At 35.8% G+C, this 19,223-nt stretch overlaps 1 protein-coding gene and 1 non-coding gene across 2 annotated transcripts in view; one reads left to right on the forward strand and one right to left on the reverse strand.

The window, feature by feature from the left end:
* LOC124158220 (anoctamin-7-like) overlaps positions 1–19,223 on the reverse strand; it is a 384,154-nt gene that overhangs the window by 347,869 nt on the left and 17,062 nt on the right. The window lies entirely within an intron of this gene.
* Positions 6,994–7,065, forward strand: Trnad-guc. Its single transcript has one exon. It is a non-coding gene; the product is annotated as a tRNA-Asp (tRNA).

Raw genomic sequence — 19,223 nt, forward strand, 5'->3', positions numbered from 1 at the left:
GAAAAGAAGAGCGTGAAGAGACAGTTGGGAGCGTGTTTGATATTTTGCGACCGACGCCACAGAGGATTGGAGTCAATAATTGAACCTGAGACAATATTTTATCGCTTTGAACTTAAACAACATCCAAGAAGATGGCTCTGAATTCAGAAATAACGATTACGTGAGTGTTGGGTACTTCTCGACAGACTAGTTATGAGTATGAGTTACCGTCAATATGAAAGCAGGAGATACTGAATAAGGGTAATCATATCCCTGATGTATACATATAGTAAGATCGCTCGACTTATCCCTATCTAACTATTGCAAATAGACTGTATGGAACCGTATTGAAAGCTTTTCAGAGCAGCTGTTCAATGCACCTTGATAAAACTCCAGCTCTCGATCTTGTACCTACAATAAGCTCCCAGAGCATCCCATGGTCGTCAAAATTGGGGTTGCCCTTATTAATAATATCTCACGAACCGTTTTTGATTCCGATTAGTTTAAATTTCGGTCGAAAGCTATACATTCATAGACATTTTTGATTGATTGAAATTTTTTTCCTTAGAATTTTCAAGAACTCTAGCTAGAAACGCCCTTGATAGTTCCAGTAAATTATCTTTATCTTGATCCGCGCGGAACGGTTTACTTCAACAAACTAACACAAACCAACTACTGCGTATTGCTCAACTAAACAATGCATTGCAGTTTGAAAACATAAGCTGGTACCTATCCAAACTCCTTCAAAACATTGCTAACATATGTATCCGAAGAAATAAATACAGTATTCAAAAAACTAAAATTCCCGTTATTTTCTGATCCCCCCCGCATTTGTAATTAGATTTTAAATTTTGGGTAATGGAATGCAGAAAAAGTGTAAACTATGTTTTTTATAATGGAGATATTCTATCGGAATCCCTTCTCGCTTATTTTTACCCATGAAACGATATGAAGGTATGGGGGAGTTATTATGTGATTGTTTTCACTGAAAAGGAATAAATTTTTCTAAAACTAAATTCAGTGTGACGACAAAAAATTGCTAGCAGCGATAAATATCATACAATGGTTCGAGCAAAAAAACGTTTAATTTTCTCTGAACTCGTCACAAATAGTGTTGTCTAGTAGTCATTAGCAAGATTCAAATAAATCCTAATCACAGCGCTGATGTTCTTAGAGTCAATCGAAAACTGAAATAATGTGCTCAATACACGATAAGCTTGATAATAAACAATCAGCTGATACGCGAAGCAAGCTATTTATGGACTTCAGAGGAATAGTACTGCCGCATTAGACAATTTATGGCAATACCGACGCGAACTTACATGAAGTGTTCCTTCAAGTCGATGAAGAGATTGCGAGGATTGGATCATCATTTAGGATCAATAGTGACTTGATTATTTATATCACTAACACTTCTTCTCCTTCGCTGAAAATCTCATCAACGCTCTTCAATAGCCCCAATTTGCCCACCCAAATGTATACTTCCAAGAGCTGAAGCAGGAGCAGAACTTTCAGGGTAGCTATCTCATTTTTTCGAGAAATTCCAGGAAACCATGAGTTCCAGAAAATGAAACGTCGGCCGACGATTCAACGATGAAGACCACATTAACACCATGAGAAAGAACTTCCTCTAAAAAAAATACGTAACAAGGAAATTAAATAGCACGAGGATTTAATTTCAAGTTTCAAAGTAAATACCATCCATTTCAGTTTATTTCTGGGCTTGATCTGTGTCTTCGCTTGCCTTGTAAGAAGAATCATCGAAGTACTAACGTTGAAGTATCCTAGTGATTCTTCATAAGATGAGTTTGAAGGCACATTGTCCGTGGGCGGATTTGCGCGAGGTATGCAGCGGAGAAATACCTTCATCACCGCGCATCACTCACTCGGTGATTAAAACTGAAGGTTGGTTTGTATAGGTGAGGGTTGAGCTCACCCCAGACAAAATAAAAGACATGTGAAAATCACAGATTCAGGGTAGGGGGCCAGTTTATTTCCCTGGACCACCTCGTACTTCGAGGATGACATAAAATTATTAAATGGGCCTTTTTTAGAAAACGTATAGGAAAGCTCAAATTTCACCATTTCCACTCAAATTGAGAGGCATTATTTCTACATCGGTTGTCACAATGTGTGCTTTGGTCAATATACAAATATTAAGCACTGACAAATAGTAGAAGAAAGATTGAGAAGCCGCGGGAAATTATTTGAGCAAGGAAATTTAAAGCATCCAGTGCACAACACCATACTTTAATAGCCTTTATATTTTTGGAAAACCACGTTCATTACCAACTACTGTATGAAATGTGCAGAGAGGTTTTTCGTGTTTTCCACCGGCTGATGTTTTCCATGTCTCCCGAAGTTTCGAGTAGCGACTTGCTTTTAATCCTCATAGGATCATTCAGAAGATCCTCTGAGGATTAACAGCAAGTCGCTGCTCGAAACGTCGGGAGACATGGAAAACCTCAACCGGTGGAAAACCCGAGAAACGTTTCTGCACCTGATACGCCGGGAAAACCTAAGATCATACATTAGTGAATGAAATGTTCGCTCAAATGAAGCTTAAAATGTTGAAGATCTTTATTAATTACATTTAATATAATTTATGCTAAATACTGCGCCTATTTGAATTCCATTTTGTAACATATATTGTATACCTATGTAATTACTTTAGCAAATGTGTATTTGGATGTATATAAAATGTTATAAGTATATATACAAAAAGTTATCACGTTTCTCAGACTTTTACGAATCCTATTTGAAGCTCACTCTGGGTGTACGTAACACGGATAGTGTTACAACGATAAATTTCTGTTTTGTAACCTGATTAGTAATTTACAGCTGCTCTTATAAAACATGTTCTCTGAGCAATAAGCTCAATTCCAAACTATCTTCAAATGGAATCTCGTCAAGGCAAATTAATGCATGACGTATACTTAATGTATGATGAGAAGGATGAGTTTCAGCAGAAATTTTCGTGAACATCATTTTTCGAAGAGCTACTGGTCTCAAATGAACTATATTCCAAAGTTAAGTATTTCATATCCTTCAATCTTCCCCAGTTGCTCCCAAACCCAATTTTTTTAGTAATAGCCTCTGAATTCGACAAAGCTCTTAACACAGCTGATTTACAAAGCAAATGAGGCAAAGAGTTGAAAAAATCAAACTGTTCGCACGACGCTGCATGCACTTCTGGTGGGATTAAAATCCGTTTACATTGCCAGGAATCGATTACGCGATGGCCTTGGAGTCGACCGTTGCGTGATTTCAGGGCAGAATAGTCCTTCGCGACCGCAAGAGAGTGAAAACTTGACTTGAAGAGAGGGCAACGCAAAATTCATACTACAATGACACAAATACAGCGCACAGGGCACTAAGCACATTAGAACTAAGAGGCTAATTTGAAAAAAATTATTGCTATTTTATTGTTTCCAAGCTGTTTCAGTGGCCTCCATGAAGATCGATATGGATCGATTAAAATCCTAACCCAATTGAGAGGAAAAATCTAGGTTGGATTTACAAAGCAAATTAGATAATTTTTTTCAGGAGAAGTTCTGTGTATTTTACGATCCGCGCCGTACTACATCTGATAGGAGCACGAGGACAAGAGATAAGACACAGATAGCAGAGTGGTAAGAGGGTGGGGAGAATAAATAACTTTGCTATTCCGTATAGAGCTCTGGAAGATGCTGCTACATGGAGGAACCGGGCATGACAGTAAATATAAAGAAGTTATGAGATATTGCAGAGTCATTTATTCTCCCTTCTCTGACATCAAGTTATTATCCAACAAGTGAAAGCTGTAATCATCGCATCATCAATTAGAGAAAAAATAATTTTTCAGCCAAATAATTAAAAATAACAAAGTTGAAGACTGATATTGAAATATTTCGACCCTTGAAAGACTTTAGGGTATATGTTTCCCTGTTTTAGCGGAAATAAATATTCCATACATGGTTATTGTATGTATCTTAAGTATCTCGTTCAGTTATTTACCAAGCTACTCAGCTGCTCATGTTTTCCTTTAGATGGTGTCGGACAAATAGCATCACTTGTGGGCTAGTGACATTCACATCTCGACATTATAGTACACATTTAGTTTTGTTTCCAAAAATTACTTATGCAATAGTACCATACTCGTAAAAACTACATGAATAATTACTACAGCTTTGAGGAGGTTGATAAATGTAGCTAAAACGAATTTTTAAGATCGCCTTCGAACCCACATAAAAGAACCTGCGCAGTTTTCATCGCGAACAGATTTTGAAATAAAATGTTTTCAATGTCTCGAGTTTTATTTTCAAGTTTATGAGCTAACAATTCTATTTGTAGGAAGATTTTAATTTCTGCCTGTCATAAGGTAAGAAAATTGATTATCTAATACAAAATTGGTGGGAAAAAAGCTTGTACATTTTTCATGTAAAGCAATATTAAAATGTACCAGTTATCTGAAAATGTGCGGGATATCCGTAATAAATCGCTGATAATCAACGCCCTGCGTATTTGAAAAGGAGCATTTAGTATAAAAAGGAGGGAAATGCATTAAAATTAGCCATCATCGACGTTTAAAGGGTCATTATCCGATCGATTTTAGAATACGCGTCACTAGTGTGGGTCTCGTATGAAAAGGGAGAAACAGAACTCATCGGGAAGGTGCAAAGAAAGGCAGCAAGATATGTAATTGGGAAAAATAAAAAGACCGAAAGTGTTCCTAAAATGCTGAAAGTACTGGGATGGGACTAGGACGGAGGAGAAAAATTATTCTTTCGCACACTTACGGGGGAAAAGGCATGGGGTAACTACGAAATTAATCTGAAAAACCCAGCTATAGAGGTAGGAAAGATCACCAATTCAAGATGAAATGCCGGCCTCAAAGGAGTAACGAAAATAGTTCTCATACCTTAACAGGACGATTAATGAATGGAATAGACTCCCTGCAGAACTTTTTCAGCCCTATCCTAGAAACATAAAGATTTTCAAGAAGAGGTGTAAAAATCTATCTTAGAAAATTAGTTTCATTGCAATATTAAATTTTCACTGACCTAGTTTCATTTTGGTGATGTATTTTCATCTAATAAATTTTAATAAAATATAAACTGTTACCATCTGGCAAATAGCCAACTTGTAAGCTGTATAATAATATAGTTATAAACCCTCTACCTTGTAAGAGGTTAGCTTTAAATAAAAGCCTTAAGGTATTCACAGACAGCCTTATTCAAGTGAAATAAGAAGAAACAAAAAAGAAATTTTTCGGCAGCATAAATATTTCTTGCGGGAATATTTCGCCGATTCGCGGGTTGATACTCTAAACAATCGGCGCATGGGAATCAATAGTTATATGACAGAACATCATACGTGAAGAATAACGCGAATATTTCAAATGTATGTACCAATATAGATTTTTAAGTACTCGAGTATTGTTTTACCTAATTTATTATAGGAAAATTGTTTTTTTTTTTACTTTCAATGAAGAGGGATTTGGAAAGTAGTTATTATTGATAATGGAAGAGGCTTAAGAAAATATTTGCATCATAAACAAAGCGCTTTTGAACGACCAAACTTGACACCTATGCCAGATTTTCACTCCAAAACAAAACGGTTCTCCAGCGGTAATTTCTACCAGCTGTTACTCCCTTTTTTATTATTATTAATAGCTACTCCCGTTCACACTTCCATAGCCTGTACCTTACGTTTGTTTAATCCAGCACCCACATCCAATCTACCAAAATTTGGAGCAAAAGTCCCCATGACTTCTAATTCCACGAATTACGTTTTAATGGTCACCGTTTACGGTCAGTAAACGACGGTTGCCCTTGGAAACCTCAAAAGAAAGGTCGATACTTCCAAGGTTGCTCGGCCAGTTCAGTTCAAGAATCTTGAACTTCCACCGCCGCGAACTTTGCTCGAAATCAATTTCGCCACACCCCAAATTCTGCAAAGATGCAAACAATCACTCAACACTAGAACTTCCTTCGAAGGCGATTCATTTCGATCTTCTCCGACACTAACAATTGGATAATCAAATAGGAAAACGCCTAAATTTATCGCGGTTTCGATCACATCTAAGAGCATCACATTCATATCGCCTGAATAATATACGAGGTCGTTTTTTTAATAAAGCACCTAATTGTTTCATTTCCTATTCCACCGTCACTAATTTAAGATACTTTTTACCGTGATGAATGAATACCACTGGGCAAATAACAACTGGTTACAAAACCAGCTCTTTCGTCCGCTCCAAATCAACAAAAAAAATCATCCTTTGACGAAAGATCAATCTATCTTGTGTAACATAAAGTCAAATGGTTTCCGGCACTTCCACGAACATGAATACTAAAGGACAGTAACTTTATGTTTTATCACTAAACATTTTGTCTTTCTCGTTCATTAAAGAAAGACATATTTTGATTGTAACTGTATTTCCAGCTCTTGAGCGACTTTGAAATGCTAAAAAATCGATCGGATTTATTAGAATATTGATTCTAATATCCATAGCCTATCTAAAGATGCTGAAAAATTGAATACGAGAAAATAATATAAATAAGGAACACTATACCTACCCACTGTTGTAAAGTTCTCTGGGAAAGTATTTAGCACTGAAAATACGATAAGCTTTCATCGTGTAGAAAGAGTCATTTCAGGATTAATCTGGTGGAATTCCAACACATTAGTAAATTAAAACTTACTGGCAATTTTCCACAAATACCAAAGTATGCGTGGAAAATTGCCAGTAAATATTAAGTTACTTTCATCGTTCCGCTTTCTTTCATGAATTTTCTCACTCACGATGACAACTCATAAAATAACATACTCAATAATCTGAGGAAGCCGGCATTCTGGTCAAAGCTAAACTTGTTTTTTGAAGTGGAAACTTCTTTAGCGGCGTTAAGCACTTTTGCGAGATGGGGAAAAAGCATAGAATTTGCGTGAGCGTCACCGACCCGACACGCCGACACCGCGATCGCTACAGCGAGGTATACATTAGCCTCTTAAAATTCGTCTCTTAGTATCACATCCTCGGTAGTATAGTGGTCAGTATCCCCGCCTGTCACGCGGGAGACCGGGGTTCGATTCCCCGCCGGGGAGGATTTTTTTCTCAATCTCATACCATTTAAAAAATTTTACAATAGATATTTCAACTACAAAGGCTGACTAGGTATAGTAAATAAACTTTGTTAATATATTGTTAGTATATAGACTGTTATAGTCTTTTTGTTTTAAAAATATTAAAATTGAAAATAAAAATCTAGAGTGCATGTTGTATAAGTTCATTAAATATAAAGAGCTCGTGCATGAACGTGCAGAAGTACGTAGAATGTATGTACGTATATATATAAGATTGATCTTTTTCGTGAATCACGCGCGTATTCATTCTGCTTTCAAATTTGAAATGTAATTATAACTTTGTTTAAAATATTGCAATATGAACTTTTTGAAGTGAAAACTTCTTTAGCGGCGTTAAGCAATTTTGCGGGATGGGGAAAAAGCATAGAATTCGCGTGAGCGTCACCGACCCGACACCGCGATCGCTACAGCGTGATATACATATGTATAGTGTGTGCAGTGTATACAATGGTATAGGTTGCGTCACCGCTATATTTTTACATACTGAATACTGGCATCTGTCTGCTTCTAGTTCTATACTGTACATATGTACTTTTTCTATATGGTGCGTATTATTTTGTAGACTGTTAATAGAGATTAATATATAAACTTTGTTAATATGTTGTTAATATATAGACTGTTAAAGACTATTTGTTTTAAAAATATTAAAATTGAAAATAAAAATCTAAAGTGTATATTGTATAAGTTCATTAAATATAAAGAGCTCGAACATGAACGTGCAGAAGAGTGTACACGCTATAAAAATACAGGTCAGTACAATTTAAGGCAGTTTCTTATATGTGCATAGTGAACAATTATAGGTTTAAAGAATATTAAATAAAATAAATAAAAGCATATTATATTTTAATATATAAATGATGTCACTTTCTATTCATACACATCTTATTTTTAATATATATTTAATAATAAACAGTTTGCTGAAAAAAATAATTTCAATATTTGTTAAAAAATGAGTATTACTGGAAAAATTAGTTCTTTGATAATATTAAATCTATATAAAAAATAAATGGATAATAATTATTTCAGTTTTCACTTCTGTCGGCCAGTCCCACGACTGCCCCGTTTTTTTTTAAATTTACTACTTAATGGTTCTATATCCCGTAGACCTCCACTTCCAGCTTCAAATTTCTTCCTCAAATAAATCAATTACCTATATTTGACAACAACCTCTGATTGCATACATACTATCTATAATTCAAGATAGAAAATATTAATCCAAAATCAAAACATCGGTTTGGTGCATATTATGTCATCATGAATTCTCAGAGTAAGGATGGGGGAGAGTGCGCTTTGGCTACTGCGCATGTAGTCAAGATCCCGCATATACAGCATATACATCCCACACTTCCCACAATTCTTCCCACAAGGGATTCCCGCACTACTTCCCACGATCACGTGGTAACCATGTTGACTACAAGAATCTGCTACTGCGCAGCCTGAAAGCGCCCTCTACCCCAATCCTTACTCTGAGCATGAATTCCTGCATAAACCATAACTACAATATTGCCTAGCAACCTGTAAATAAATTATTCATTTTTTCCTCCCAATTATCTCCTACCATAATCTACTTAGCAGTCAACGGAAATTTTTTTTAGGCGACCTGCCCGTCTTTTCGCCCTAATAACTTTTTGAATTTATTATCATGAACATGAAAAATCCATTTAAGATTCCTCCTTTGATAGACAAACAAATCAATTTCTTAGACAATCACTGATGCAAATCAAGCAATCCATGATTCCAAGCAAGCAATGATTATTTTCCGACCATGGAAAATACCATAATAGCCTTCAGGAATGAACTTTGATACTTTATACTTGACTAAAAGTTATCAAAGCCTCCCAAAATTTTTCATTCATGTTTTTGCAAGATGCATTTTTTCACGTTGATTCACCAAACATATGATTTTAGATATCTAGGAAACATTACATATAGTAAAAGATACTGGCATTAAATTCAAGAAAATGATTTTTCCATCCCTGATATACCACGGTCAGCGTTTCTAAAGCAGCAAACTGGATCATAAAGGATAATTTGATTATATGGATATTTTTCCAAGAGGGAGAGAGCGCGAGAATAAACTCGGCAGCGTTAAAATCGTTATCCTCGCATGTGCTCGGTCGGTAAGGAGCGAATAAGGAGCAACATTATCAATCACGCGATGCAGAAAAGAGCGTGTCCCGACTTCAAAGATATGATGTATACGTTTTCTCCGGTGGAGGCAAAAATATAAAAAATATAGCCAATATATATCACTGAATCCAGTAGCGACAAAAGCAATAGCAACCTTCTAACTTAGAAGTCGGATTTTGAATTGCATAAAAGAATTTTGAAAAACGGGTTCACGGTAAAATGTGAAAGATATTTGCGGCAAACTGCCTGAACCTGGCTAGATGGCCGCCAGTATCTCTGGTACCAATATCGCAGAACGAAAACCACTACACCGACTTCGCCTAAATTAGGATGATGTATTTAGTTAACCGGCTTATTAGAATATAATAGTATTTTTCCACTTAGATTGTGCATATTTAGTCGAGGTATGTCGCCAAAAGTTCAGTGTGTATAGGTTCTAAGCAGTGTTGAAACTAGTCAAGTTGACTACTGTAAATACCTTTTTAAAAATCATTTTTGACGCTTCATTTTGTACTGAGGTGCAAAACTGCGCTCACATTTCATTCCTTATTGCGTTTTCTTTCGTTTAAAATTTTTGGCGACACTTTTACAGCCCGAGTACATCGCTTGACTTCAGCCGATGTCTCTCTGACTACCTTAAGTTTACAATTTATCAAACATTTACTTCAAATTTTGCTGTGTCAACAAAACACGTCGCGCGAAAAAGAGTTCCGCGGATACATTGCAATAAATTAGCTTTTGCCTTCTTGATAGTTTACTTAATTGTGTATTGTGACAACAAAACGCGTCGTGAGAAAATAAATTCCTCGGACTTATTACAATTTCTTATTTTTAAAAATTAATAACTTCTACCTAATTGTGCCACATATCATACAAGATATCAAGAATGCAGTTCATCTTTGAAAGTTGATAAGCTTTGGAAACGTGGAGATAGCTAAGCATACTGACTATGGTACGGATGATTCATAGAACCAAGGAAGAGTCTTTTAGGTCGGTAGAATGATTCATAAATTTAAAAGAATCCCCAGAAAAATGAAAAAACCACTAAGGTAATCAACGCAGGTAGCTCCATCTTCATGAATTTTTACAAAAAAAGATTGTATCGTATAAGGATAGTAGCAGGCTGCCCAAAAAGTTCAAACATGTGCTGTAATGGAAGATTCTGACTAGGAAGGAAGGGAATTACTTTATTGCCATCGATTTGAGAATAGATTCAAAATGATTACTTGTGCAGCTACTAAGCAAAGTATCTTTAAAGTGGCTATTTTTACGCCATATCCTCCAAAAATTGGCGTTTCAGTAGATAATTTCGTTATAAGCCACAACAAATCTGCAAAGCGTTTTCATAAATAGGTAACTACGATCTCGGAATGTTGGGGCCCTATTCCTCGGTGAACATATGATGGGATGTACGACAAAAATCAATCCATGTATTGGAACACGTCAAAAAAAACTTAGGTTCTGACCTCTGGTACCGCGTTTCCACATAGGGCTGCTACGTTTTCAAAATCATCTGCCCTTCCTGACTTTTTCTTAACCGACACAGATTTTAAGTTTCGCTGACTTTATAAAACTCGAGTATGAGCCGAAATCCACAATTCTTTCGAAGGTGAAAAAATATGGTAAATAAATGCAAGACTCTTGACGATGCATGCATAGGATAGAATTTATTGTAATATTATAAACAAATATTCACTCAAAAAATCTCCACAATTAAGGACTTCAATCGATATATGTTATTAGCACAAAAATTAAATGCCGTAAATATGACTTTTTATCTCCTATGAGGACAGTAGTATGTTGCCCAAACGGCTAAAAATACAACCTTCAGATGGAAGAATCTAACAAGTGAGGGAGGGAGGCTTCTGACCACTCGTTATTAAACAGAAACCGAAGGTGTATGGAATAGGCTCAAGACTGTGATGAAGTCGTGAAAATGTATTTCGATGAACTAGGGACTGTTGAAACAATGGCGGAAATGAGAAAATCAGTATGAAAGGTAGTGATAGGGACTGTTTACGTCTGTGCTGAGGGAAAATAATGCAGGACGATTAGCGACGTATTAGACATCTAGGTTCTAGGCGAATGATTTGGTGCCACCTAACAAGGTTTTAACAATCGTATCCAGAAAACATTCTAATTTTTCATAATAATTTAAGCATGCACCACTAACACTTTAGCCCTATCAGGATGTTAATGCTACGAAATATTCTGGTTCTACGGTATTTTCCTGGAGTTCTCCGTCTAGCAATTATTATTTACAGCAATCACTCATATGACCACTATTTTTGTCGCCGATGTGAATTCACACAGAACGTCGAATGAGAGAGGAATTATTAAGATACTCTTTTTTCGCACCAGCCACGACTTCGATTACAGCAAAGCAAATGGAATTTTTACAAACTCGAGCCAACGGGTTGCTTTTAAGGAATTAAACACGTAAACAAAGTGCTTAACCTCACACGTTAAGCACTTTGACTACGTGATATTGATATATGATTAAATTAATTTCGACATGCTATATGTTGCTCCCACTCATTCAGCAAGGTGGCTAGATTTACACGAATCAGTTTTTAATACAACCTTTATGACATGCAGCGTTGCGACCTCAGTATTCCCTGTCTCTTCCATGTATACGAGTGCAAATTTGTATCAGGGCAACTACCTAAACTCTCTATCCAACTATCTAAACTTTTGGACGAATCTGATGAAAAGATTGTCATCGAGTCTATTTTAATATGAAGTAATAATTTGATACCCCGTGACGAAAATTGTTCTAAAAATATTTAAATTAAATGGTATACATAACATAAGAGTGAAGGCGAGTATTATAATGAAAGTAAAGATCCCGGTGCGAAGGGCAAAATAGAATTCGCCGTCCGGAGATAATTTCTAACTTTCACCATAGCTCCTTTAGAAAGTCTTGATGCGTATTTCTTTAGGTGACATCAAATATGTTAAGAGCCGGTACCATATTAGATAATCATCAAATTAGCAAAATATATTCAATAACCGAGAGATTTAACATTGTATTTTCACGCTACCAAATTTAAAGGTCGCAATATTGGTAGCCGTGATTTTTAACCTGGTCTCCCGTAGGGAAATTAAGGATTTTAGCTCATCCTTCGTCTTTAACGCTCTCTATTACATTGCCAGGTTTAATGAGGTACGAAAGAATTTCAGGACAGTCATTGCGACGTTTACAGCTTCCATAGTTCGACTACTTGGGTGAAAAACATAATACTGCTCGCTTTACTCACAAATCCACTTCGACGGAAAATATCCGACAGTACGAAAGATCACAAAATATAGAAAGGTAAGGGTAAGACTGAATAATAGAAAATAAGATCGTTTAAGGATTTTCGAGGATCCCGCGGAGCTCACTCGGAAAACTACTTAGGTTTATGGAAGATTTGTGACCCATGGGGACTCATGGGAAATACAGGGGATACTAAGCCTCTTCCATTCTAGAAGAAACGCGGCTGTGAAAAGCAGTAATGCCCACAATAATTCAGAAGGAATGACCACCATAAAAAAGTGAACGGACAAAAAAAGGCCATGAGAGGCGAAACCGAAAGATTATGTACAGAGAAGGATATAGCCGCGAAAGTTTGCCATTGATTCAAGGTTGCTCTTACTCTTTCGGCAATTGTCCTATCACCATTCATTTTCCTCACCCATAACCCTAAAGTTCTTTATCGTTCACACCCATTAATTTATCTTCCTACCTGATCTGCGCATGGAACAAGTAACTTTGTTTACAGTCAACATGCGAAGTTATACACACCAATGATGAAATTCGCCATGAAAAATCACTTGACTGGATAAGCCAAATGATTATTCTATGGCGAATTAGCATTTCTACCTGATGTTCACTTGTGTTCACCACTCAGGACATTAACGACGATTTCTTCAAGCTTCAAGCAATTTAAGTTGCTCTTCTTCAAACTTATTCACGACGATATATAAAAAAGAAGATATTTTTTAATTTTTTAATAGAACACAAAAACACGTTAAAAGGAGTATGAATGAAATAGTTAAAATATGGAAATTAAATGGCCCTCCATAAAATGGGTCTACACGGATTTATGTTCCAGAAAATATCGTTCCATCGAGGAAATTCGAAGAAAACTTGCCCAGAAATATTTTCATGAAAACAGTTCGTTTCCTACGGTGACTACAAGTGACGGGATAGCACTGATAACAAACGGCATATAGTACAATTAACTCGCACTAAACTGGTGGACTTAATTACTTTGAAAGAACAATTTTGAATCTTTAAAACCTTGAAGAAACGTTTAAATTAAAAGGATACCATTCAATTACAAGTTGTGTGAGCGATTAAATTGCCAATACAACCTTATTTTCATTAATCAAAATCTTTAACTGAGGAATAAACGGGACTCTTTCATATGACTAGCAAGTTTAAGTGGTCACATTCGTAGTATATTTTTCTTTCGAAACATAATTCGATTTAGACATTCGATCATATACATTCAATACCTATAAGGTAATGTCAGCGAGCACCAAGATGAAAGTATCATTCATACGTAAAAGCCTCTTACGTCAATCAAAACATATTGTTTTTTAGATCTTCATTGAAAGAATTGTAATAGCTATTAGGTAATAAAAGTAAACTCGGAAAAATTTGTATACAACATATTAGTACAATAATTGATTCCCAAAATATCTCATGCCACCGATTTTACTTCCTTTTAAAAAAAATTTTTAAGATTATATTTATTCTATCGTTACATCATGCTTAAATGACAAATGACAATTTTACATATCATTGAAAATTTGGATATTTGATTTAGAGCAATGAACATCAACAACTCTAATTGTAAAGTACAGCCAGCGCCATATCAAATAATTTGAATAAAAAATTCCGTTTCCCGGTAAAAAGAACGTAGAGACGAAGTTATAATTCTACCGTATGACCCATGACTTCTCGTACAAAATCTCTCACAGATGAAGCGCCGTATTCTTTATACCCAAAAACATGCGAGATGGTTTCCTCCGCATTGACCTAAAACTGTAATCAGTTTGTGAAAATAATTTAAACTTCCGTTAAGTCCGAGCAACTCAAATTCTGGGCCAGATTTGTTCCAACAGAGTGCCAGGGCGTGAATGCATGCTATGGATAAAAGGTGGCAGCTAAGAGGCCGTCGATAGCCTAAATGCACCGACAGAAAAGCAGTGGGAATAGTCCTTTCTCCGGGGAGGCATTGCTCAGATATTCCATATGTGGTGCATATAAAAAGCATGAACAATGGAGCAACAAAATAAGTGGCAGGTATATTGCTATGGATTAAGGAAATAGAGGAATCTAATGAAAAAAAGGTTAAAGAAGAATTCGAAGCAATCAGACTGAGCTGAGTTGCTCAAAAAAAACTTCAATGACGTTGAAGCAATGTCTCATTCCACACCAAGAAGTTAAATTTCATAGATTATAACCTTTGTTAGACACAAAAGAAAAACTGAACCGAGTAATTTCATTTGTTCTTCCCAATAACAAGAGGTTATTAGGTTCAACCGAGTGCTGTCATTTGTCCTTCTCCAAAAGCGGAGATGACATTACAACTCCTTGGAACCTCACTCGAAAAAAAAATCTTAGGGCACTGATTCAAACAAGTAGTATCCAAATGTATTCATTCCCTTTAGCCTCATGGGTGGATTGAATTAATAAGATTTGTGTACAATAAATCGTGAAAAGTTGTCTTACCAAGGGGGTAGGGGCTGCATTCCGCATTTTTTCTGGATGCTATGAGCGATGAGACTTTTGGTGTTGGGCCTTAACGACAATAGAGAGGGCAACATTTACATTCAAAATTGTGAAATAGCAAGGTTTTTCACTAAATCAAGCACCATTAAGAGTAAAATCGGATTACTAAGCTCAGTGATTCTTCTCACGATCATGCATAATAAGATATACAAACAATCTTGCGACATTACTACGAACTACAGCATCATACGAAGCTCACTGTATAAATATTTGCGTCTAACAATCAATAGTACTTTTAATACACGATCTCCTTGTCATTTTTGATTCATGGATAGAATTAGCTTTCCACATCATTCACAAAAAAAATTCATTTCGCGGTAGTGAAATTGCTATCTGCGATGACGAATAGAAAATTTCCATTCGCCCTGGGAACACAAGGCTCACCCAAGCTATTTTATTGCATGATAACTAAGCCGGTAACACCGGTAACGAATTATCCTTTCATTGGCCTATTATTTCATGCTCCAATAAAATGCTTCAGCATCAATTTAACGGTGTTTTATATAGAGCAATGGAAATATGGACTTTTCCGAGCGTCACAGGCTATAGTAATTTACATAGCATTTATTGGATGTGATGGAATTTTTTGCTGGAATATAATTTTCACTCCGATCACGCAGTCATCGGTAAAAGTAAAATATTTTCTGATTATGTGTTATGAATAGTAAATAGCGGCTCGAGGGCATCGTTTCAATTTTTGTGCAACGAAAGATATATATCTCACGCTCGAATTGACAACCGATAATTAAAACACCGTTCGATTCCGTGTCTATTCCGAAATATCTTTTGTTTCAGGTTTCCATCGCTCCGATAAGCAAAGGAATTATTTCTGCTAATATATATATTTTTATAACTTACGCCCAAATAAAGCAAAGATAAGTATGCTTATCGATTGTATTGATTGATCGGGATTCCAAATATACATTAAAAAAACGCGGCCTCTCGCAAAAAAACTAGAATCTCGTTTCTAGATATTTTCACTGAACGACTTTTGAGAACTAATTTCGGCCGGCGCAATCTGGCTTGCCTTTGCAAACACAGAGAAAAGCTTCCAATAGCAATAATTACCTACTTCAAAAGGCTCGATGCCCTTTCAAATAAGGCTCTATTTTTATCATGCTACGCTTGATTTTTATTTAAAACTTTTAGCCCTTTAAAGGAATGGAAATTGTAATTCCACAGCGTAATGCGTAGAATGGAATGCTTGCATTGGTTTATATTATTTATAGACGCATTTTTAGGATTGAGAGGGTCCTCTCAGAGTTGTAAGTCCTTCAGTATAATGATTAATGCTCACATTGAAAGAGATAGTATACTTAATCATCAACCCAACGTAAAAGTACAATAACGGGATTATGAGTGGTCACTTTTTATGCATCATTGTACCGAAACTCTGACGCCAAAATTTCTCAAAATCCATAAAATCTTAGGTTTAAGTTAGACCGTAGAAGATACTTACTCCATGGTTAGACTTAGGTTCAACGAAAAAATATACACCAATACCACCTTTTCTGCGAGTTTTTTGTGTTTCACACGGAGAAACAATTTTTTGAAATTCAGTCCTTTTTGAGGGATTAAGGAGGCCGTTAAATTACCAGCTACGGCCTTCCATGTCATCTCTGTTACAAAATACATGCATTTATTTTCCGTTCATTGCTTACTATTCCTTTATAATCAATTATGCTGCTCGGGTTACTTCATTCAATTTTTTTAAGGATATTAATGAATGATTATATTATTGTTAATTAAGCTTATCTACTATGAAAAGTAAAAATAACAAATTTGTTGTTCCACATACGTTTAGCGCACAACTATTCTGCTCTATCGAAGAAGATCTATACCAGTGTTTCCCAAACTTTATCGAGCCACCGCCCCCTTGGATCCATAAACCTTTACTCAACGCCCCCCTAATCGGTATCTTTCAAATAATAATCAGAATCATATACTATTTAACCAAATGAGGAACATTGTAATAATTTAATTAAAAACAATTACTAATTAAATGACTAATAAATAATTAAGTTCTCTGCGTCGTGAAGTTGTGCCAACGATAGACCAAATGAAACTAAACCCCTTCAAACGTTTCCCTTGTGCAAGAAAGGCTTGGAAATATTTTTCAACAGTTCTTACTTTAAAAAGTAAGAAAACGCATGGTTTAAATTACTTCCATATGCGGGAAACAAAGTAAACTTTAGGAGCGAAGCTTGAAAACGAAGACGAAAGGAAGGTTACGGAACCTTCGCATTTGTCACATTGTCAGGACCCTCCGGCGCCCCCCTGCCGCCCCCATAGACACTACCCCTACACTACAGCAACGCCCTCCAGGGGGCGGTAGCGCCCACTTTGGGAACCACTGATCTACATCGTCAGGCACAATGCACATAATCCAATACTCCTGCTGCTGAAGATCTTTTTCCAAGATTCTCATAGTATAGCCGATGGATTATTTGAACTACGCTTGCTTCCGTCATATTTTAAGTATATATATCGATTTCTTTTCCCTCCTCTACTTCAGGCATAAGTTATAGATAAACTTCTTTTTTCTACTCTATTTTTCTGAAGACTTTCCTCATGTCTTCGAATGCCCATTAAATTGGTTGTATGAATCGATTTCTTTTTTCTTGATCTCAATTGTTAGTGATTTCTGAGATGATACGAAACATTGTCTGCCAACGTTTCGATATATTTCTTATATCTTCTTCAGGGCTGCTAATCACAATGGTTACAAAAAAATAATATATATATAAAGGCATGAAAGACTGTTACAAAGTTTTTTTACAAAAGTAAAATGTAAAAAGAATCCAATTAAACATAAATGAAAAAGAAGAGCCAAGAATTATGACATACCTTATTTGCACAAATTCGTTTACCGATTATTGTAACTAATTGTAAGCTACTACAATATCATAGTTACCATGAATATGGATTTATTAAATGAAACATTCATTGCTTCAATGGATACGTGACGTCTGTAGTGAACTGTCGAATTTATTGAATATAAAATTCATTGCTTTTATGGCTACGTGATGCATCGCTTAATATCGGAGGGCTCTTCTAATATCCTCATTTTTCCTTGATCAAGTCCAAAACATACATTAATTTTCCGCGTTTTTTTGTCGGTAAAAATTTCTTGTAAATCAATTTTAATGTTAGTACATCACTAATATTAATATTGATGAGATTATCTATTCCAACTTAGACAGAAGCCCCCCGGCTAACTAATTTGTGGTCGCAGTGCTTCCTTTAATTCCATCAGCTAGCTACAAACACGTCAACTTAGTTCCCACACCCTCAATCTTCTTCTTTGGGATAAGTATCAAAAACATTTTGCGCCTCACCCACTCTCCTAAGAAACGCCCCTCTTGTCTCGTGGCCAGACAAATGACTGGCGAGAAGAAACAGAAGACATCCACGGGAGCCCTTCATTGTCCGGGAACGGTCCACCGTTAAGGATAACTCGGAGAGGAGAATGCTTTTTTACAGGGGAGATTCCGAACAAAAGAGTCCCTAGGTACGCTTTCAAGCCGAGTAACAATCTGCAATCAGGACTCCCTTTAAGAAAAAAATTTGCGCAAACACAAAAGAGCAATTTACGATAAGCTAGGCTCAGAGCCGCCGCGCCGTGCACCTCATTAGGTTTGCACAAAAAGTCAAATTGAATTTAGAAAAATAAATCTTCTCCAGAATATTGGAGGTATTACAGTCTTACTTTAGTTTTAATTACACCTATTACAGAAAAATGTAATTTTGACAGACACTTTTAATATCCTCGAAGATCGTTAAATTTATTATAGACACGAAATCAATGGCTTGCGGGTTCACTTTGCGGAATCGTGACATGATAGATTAAAAAGTAATTTTTGGTGTTTTGTACATGGTATTTGTGTTGGAAGAAACCAGTTGAGTTTTTTTTTATATATACTGTGTGTAATACAATAAATAATACTTTTAAATCTATTATCGTATATATTACGATTTAAAATACTAATTACCAAAATTTCTTAAAGAGTAAAAGCTCATTAACACTTTTTCTTTCGTTATCTTGTCTCTTTTCAATTTTCTTAGAATTTACGCATTAAACTATCAAATACCCATTTCAAATGATGAATTTTCCTTCACAGTGGCATCACTTACTTTCTATTCCGTCCAATTTTCTATTATAATTAATCAAATGTCGGTTCGCAATAATCGTATTCTAGATATT

The sequence above is a fragment of the Ischnura elegans genome, chromosome 4, assembly GCF_921293095.1.
Source record: "Ischnura elegans chromosome 4, ioIscEleg1.1, whole genome shotgun sequence".
In the NCBI taxonomy this organism is placed as follows: domain Eukaryota; kingdom Metazoa; phylum Arthropoda; class Insecta; order Odonata; family Coenagrionidae; genus Ischnura; species Ischnura elegans.